The sequence below is a fragment of the Filicampus tigris genome, chromosome 7 (assembly GCF_054856515.1).
Source record: "Filicampus tigris isolate MCC_2025a chromosome 7, RoL_Ftig_1.0, whole genome shotgun sequence".
Taxonomy (NCBI): Eukaryota; Metazoa; Chordata; class Actinopteri; order Syngnathiformes; family Syngnathidae; genus Filicampus; species Filicampus tigris.
Window position 1 is genome coordinate 25834651 of NC_141223.1, and position 6746 is coordinate 25841396.

The 6746-nt window shown below is 39.1% G+C and overlaps 1 pseudogene across 1 annotated transcript; it reads right to left on the bottom strand.

The window, feature by feature from the left end:
- Positions 1-3094: 3094 nt before the first annotated feature.
- On the bottom strand, positions 3095-5456 carry LOC147145376 (phospholipid scramblase 1 pseudogene; annotated as a pseudogene). Its single transcript, XR_015087475.1, has 2 exons — positions 5214-5456; positions 3095-3946 (listed from the first exon to the last, which is right to left on the bottom strand). The product of XR_015087475.1 is annotated as a phospholipid scramblase 1 pseudogene (transcript).
- Positions 5457-6746: the final 1290 nt, after the last annotated feature.

Genomic DNA, 6746 nt, shown 5'->3' on the forward strand with positions numbered 1-6746 from the left:
ATACATACATACATACATACATACATACATACATACATACATACATACATACATACATACATACATATATATATATATATATATATATATATATATATATATATATATATATATATATATATATATATATATATATACATACATATATATATATATATATATAAGGTCCTTCTCCAAAAATTAGCATATTGTGATCAAGTTCATTGTTTTCCATAATGTAATGATAAAAATTTAACTTTCATATATCTTAGATTCATTGCACACCGATTTTTAGTAGTTCAAGCCTTTTATTGTTTTAATATTGATGATTTTGGTATGCTCAAAAAATGTGCATATCATGAAAAGGTACTCTAAATGCGCTATTAACCTAATCATCTGAATCAACGAATTAATTCTAAACACCTGCAAACGATTCCTGACGCTTTTAAAAACTCCCAGCCTGATTCATTACTCAAAACCACAATCATGGGTGAGACCTGACCGCTGTCCAGAAGGCCATCATTGACACCCTCAAGCAAGAGGGTAAGATGCAGAAAGAAATCTCTGATCGAATAGGCTGTTCACAGAGTGCTGTACCAAGGAAAAAGTGTGGCAGAAAACGCTGCACAACCAGAAGAGGTGACCTTGACCCTGAGGAAGATTATGGAGAAGGGACGATTCCAGACCTTGGGGGAGCTTTGGAAGCAGTGGACTGAGTCTGGAGTAGAAACATCCAGAGCCACCGTGCACAGGCGTGTGCAGGAAATGGGCTACAGGTGCCGCATTCCCCAGGTCTAGCCACTTTTGAACCAGAAACAGCAGCAGAAGCGCCTGACATGGGCTACAGAGAAGCAGCACTGGACTGTTGCTCAATGGTCCAAAGTACTTTTTTTGGATAAAAGCAAATTTTGCATGTCATTCGGAAATCAAGGTGCCAGAGTCTGGAGGAAGACTGGTGAGAAGGAATTGCCAAAATGCCTGAAGTCCAGTGTCAAGTACCCACAGTCAGTGATGCTCTGGGGTGCCATGTCAGCTGCTGGTGTTGGTCCACTGTGTTTTGTCAAGGGCAGGGTCAATGCACCTACTTATCAGATTTTGGAGCACTTCATGCTGCTTCCATATGCTGAAAAGCTTTATGGAGATGAAGATTTCATTTTTCAGCACAACCTGGCACCTGCTCACAGTGCCAAAACCACTGATAAATGGTTTACTGATCATGGTATTGCTGTGCTCAAATGGCCTGAAAAACTCTCCTGACCTGACACTGTGGATGGGCTTAAGGCCTCTATCGAAGCATCCTGGGCCTCCACAACACCTCAGCAGTGCCACCGGCTGATTGCCTCCATGCCATGCCGCATTGAAGCAGTCATTTCTGCAAAAGGGTTTCCGACCAAGTATCGAGTGCATAACTGAACATAACTATTTGAAGGTTGACTTTTTTTTTGTATTAAAAACACTTTTTTTATTGGTCGGCTGACATATGCAAATTTTTTGAGATTTTTGGTTTTCTTTACTTTTTTGCCAAAATCCTCAATATTAAAACAATAAAAGGCTTGAACTACTTCAGTTGGTGTGCAATGAATCTAAAATATATGAACATTTAATTTTTATCATTACATTATGGAAATATATAATATAATATCTTCCTTCTTCCAAACCGCTTATCCTATATAGGGTCGCGGGGAGTTGCTGGAGCCTATCCCAGCCGTCAATGGGCCAAGGCAGACTACACCCTGAACTGGTCGCCAGCCAGTCGCAGGGCACACATAGACACTGTCACTGAGCGGGAATCGATCCCACGCTGCCCGCACACAACTCAGGCGTGTGTACCACTACACTATCAGCGGACCCTATAATATAATATATATATAATATAATATATAATTAACTTTATCAAAATATGCTATTTCTTTTTAGAAAAAAAAAAAAAAAATATATATATATATATATATATATATATATATATATATATATATAGTGGGCCTGCAAAGAACATATTGTTGAAAAAAAAATTGGGGTTGACTTCCGCTTTAAGAATCTTGAATTTATCGAAATAAAAAAGTCAAAAACTAAAGGCAGACTGGTTTGCCAAAATGTGCTTGGATTTATTGGGGTTCCATGAAAAAAGAATGTCAGGCTAAATGGTCGGCTCCCCACATTTTCACCTCACCAAATCTGGCCCTCTTTGCAAAACGTTTGGACAGCCCTGCTTTACATGTTGCTGCTGTACATACGTACAGAACGTAACCTATTCGAAAGGGCCGAAAAGGGTGCACAAGCCTATCTTAGAAGTATCTCCGGGTGATCACGCTCAGATAGGATAGGAAAGGAAATTTCCTAAGCAAAAACATAATTCAAAGAGGTAGTCATTAAAAACCCAGGAGTTGTTTTTCTTATGTCACGTCTGCTCTTCGCTGATTGGTTCATTCCGCTGTCTATTTGCTCAGGTTTGCCCCACCTCAGAATTGCGCTTCATGTGACTGTGACCAGCCTCTGCCCAGAGTGCATTTCCAGGCTAAGAAAGTGGGTCAACCCCGTCACTCAAGCGTTTGGGATTTAATGTTTGCTAAAGATTTAACAACAACAAACCCAACCATCAAAAAGCATAAAATTAAAAATTGATTTTCAGCGTTGTGAAAAAAAACAATTTTATATGCTCTTTTGTAGTATGTCAGTTTCCAGTGTAGTTGTTGAATGAAATACAATAACATGATATTACAGTCGGTTTTATCTGTTTAAAGCGGAAGTCAACCAAAACATATATTATTTAAAGAAAATGTTCAGATTCACCTGTTTTCTGAAGATGAGCCATGATTGATCATTAACTGAGCCCTGAGCATCTGTGATGTCATTTTCAATTACCATACGTGACAAAATGGCCGCCCCTTGAGATGGCTAAAAACGGGTGGATTTTGCTGCTTAACTCATATTTCATATTGATCATATTGCCTTGTTTAAACTGGTGGGACTGCATAGAACAGATTCTTAAAAAAATATGTTTGGGTTGACTTCCGCTTTAAGTGTGATCTTGATTCAGGCTCCAGATCTTGAATTATTGTCAACCCCTCGAGTGGTATGGTGACATCAGATAACACACTAAAAAGCTGACACTATCTTTCATCAATTGTTTTGGGGTTTATTCTCATAAAACATGAAATCAATGAGGAAGCAGGCTCCAAGCATCACAGCTTTTAACTTAACATCCAGGTCTAATGGAAATGAGATCATAAAGTTATCTGCATCTGTAAAGCCTTCTTGCATGAAGCCACCCCACTGTTTACTAATCTGGCCCACCACAGCAGACTCGTCCAAAGAAGTCACCTCAAAGGTTGTATCGGACATACAGCTACAGTCACAGAATGGCCCAATGATTTTCAGTTGGGGTTTTCTTGTCTCATTCAGGATGGTAAATTTGGGCAAAACAGGGTGCCAGTTCTGTTCTACATAGCCTATGGGATTTCCAGGGGGACTCTGCACCTCCAGCTCCTGCAGGCAGCAGGGGAAGAAGCACAGAGTGCACCTCAGTGGGCGTGCCAAGGTTAAAATTTCATGTCCTAAATTGTCATGGAGGTGGATGGTGAAAGGCCGAGCCGGGCCGCAGGCCTGCATGGTGAAGATATCATTTTCCTCAGTAGCCACAAACACCTGCTGCCCCAAGGTATTCTTTACTGTGTACATATTGTTCATCTCCCAACCAATAATCATCTCAGCGAGCTGGACCCTCTGATGTACTAGAAGCTGGTTGAGCTGAATCAGGTATTCTAGTCCAGCTGGGCAGCCTAAAACCGGGCCAGATAAGGGCATCTGCATGGCACCACGTGGTGATGTGTATGGCGGAGGAGCTATTGCTGCACTTTCCATTGGAGTTGGATATACTGCATTGTGACCAGGCTGCATTCCGATGTAGTACACTGGAATCTGAGGAAACGGTCCTGTGGTTCCTTGATTCGCCATCAGCCAGATCCACCTATTAAGAAAACCAAACTGAAATGACTTAAATGCATTATGAAGGACTTTTACTTGCCCTTATTATTAATTTATGTATATAATATCTTACAGGTGTCAAAAATATAATCACAGAAAGTAAGTAAGTAAGTAAGTAAACAAAATCAAACAGCAAACAGACGGGAAATAACCCGATGATCGAGTGCATTTGTTTTCCAATGTAACAATATATACATTTAGCGCTGTCAAGGTTAAAGAATTAACTATAGAGATTAATTTAAATTTTACAATGCACAAAAAAAATTAACTCAGTTAACTCTGTTTTATTTACTTCCTGTTGCAGCTGACCTCTGCTCATTGTGCAGCCAAACTTAGAGGAGAGTCACTGTTGCTAAGACAGACTTTTACGTAGTTTTACTTTAAAAAGCTGCTTGACGGCATTTTGGACAAATCCAAAATATTTTTGCAAAGCCAAATTCAAATACCATATTATTTGTACATTTTTGGTCGTTAACTGTTGTATTTCATAGGAAAATAATCGTATTCAAGGATCAAAGAAAGCTATTAGAACAGAATTTGAATCGAAAAAATACATTTATTTTTTCCACATTAGTTGGAAAAGAGATTTTACATAAGTAAATATCAGTTCAAATCTTCACAAAAAAATTGTAGTTGAAAAATGTGATTAATCGCGCTCAATTATGGACATTTTTGCGATTAAATGGACCACTTTGTGTTACAGTTCAACTGGCTTCCACATTAACTGGCTCCCGGTTCCAGCTGTGGCCGTTCGGGCAATGCCAGTCCAGTCATTTTGTTCTTCCTGTCTGCAGATTCGTCCGAGAGCAACATCGAAACTGTTCAACTACATACCTGTTCAATTCTGCAATAAATTGTAAACATAGTCAAAAATACAAATGTAAAGGTAGAGCGTGGTATTTCAACCCGTGACATAACAGCCCACCTGAGCCAATGCTCTACGACATGAGCTGGCATGACTTTGTTGATGAATTAACATGCCACATCCTCTTGGAAAACTGCCAATCAAGTCAATCTTAATATAGATTCACTTGCATTTTATGATTTATTAAATACACCTTAGTTATGCCTACTACATGTAAGACATAACGCGAAGTTGACAACGTGGGACATCACCCCACGACATACGTAGCTTTCAGTGCTAGCAAATATATGGAACAAATTGGTAATCTCATCGTGCTTAATTTACAGCACGGCACAGCATCGAATTTCAAACCATAATGCTAATAATCGTAGCCTATTTAGCTTACCTAATGTGTCCGTCCGTTCGGGCAAGTTTTCATCATCCTGACCATCCTGCTCGTACATGTACGGTCCAACATGCTTTATACCAACAAACTCCTCTTGCTCCACCTCTTCAAACTCCTGGATCCCCTCACATAAGTTTGAAATATCACTTTCTGAGTCAGTTTCTGAGTGGCTTTGTACACTTTCCCCATTGAGCGCTGCCATCGTCGTTCATCTAATGACATCGCACTTCCGATTTCGACCTTGTCAGGCACTCACTTCGGAAAAAGTGTGATTTTGTCATATATATATATATATATATATATATATATATATATATATATATATATATATATATATATATATATATATATAATAGAAATAATTTTTTCCTGCTTTATTTTTGGTAGAATGTTTAATTACTTTACTTAGATTTTATTTGGCATTTTCAGTCATTACTTAACTTTTGGTAAGATAATAATGCAATACTATTGGGTTTTATTGCAAAACATTTGCGTTTTAACGCAAGACATTTTCAGTTTTTATTGCATTATTCCGTAATAAAAATAATTATTGCAAAATAATGCAATGTTATTTTTAGTACGAAAACAAACATCTTCCACTTCCGGGTCATACCTTTCAGTGTACGGTGGAGCTGGCATGACCCGTCAGGTTTGGATACATTTTTCCATGACCCGTCAGCTTTGGATGGATTTTTACAGTCTATGCAAAGGAATAAGCTTTGTAGGCAATGTTAACAGTTAACAAAACAAAATTGCTGTCCATCTTGTTCCTCATCAGTGAAATGAGCGTCCACTAGAGGGCAGATTATGCCTGTGAGAACAATACTGCAGGCAGGGAACGCACATGAAAAAGAGCACTCAGAGCAGGGGTGGATCCATGGGTGGGCCTGGGTGTGACCCAGACTGACAGACTGCCCACCCAGTGAGATTCATGAAAAAAAAAAAATTTTTAATTTATTATTGAATTATTTTTTAATTTGCGTTTTGTTGTGTTTTTATTTTATTGAACATTAAAGCAGCACTGGGCTGGAAATAAACCTTAATAAAAAAAATTCACAACTCTTTTGAGGAAGCATTGACTTACAACTAGTTGAATGGGACTTTTGTCATGCCTTGGGTGTCTTTATCGTTTTTACAGGCACTAAGCAACTTTGAGGAGGATGGAAACAATCCTGGCACACAATAAAAAAAAATAAAAAAATGCCCTGAATTGTTTTACGAAATACTCACTTCCTCCTTTCGCTATAAGGCCGGAAGTCGGTTGGTACGTGTACACGCTATTACTGGTGTCATGGCAGAAGCCCCAAAACAAACAAAAGTATTATTTAAAAAGTAAAAGTATTATTTGAACAAAGGCGGCACGGTGGTCGACTGGTTAGCACGTCCGCCTCACAGTTCAGAGGTCGTGGGTTCGATCCCGGCTCCGGCCTCCCTGTGTGGAGTTTGCATGTTCTCCCCGTGCCTGCGTGGGTTTTCCCCGGGTACTCCGGTTTCCTCCCACATTCCAAAAACATGCATGGTAAGTTGATTGGA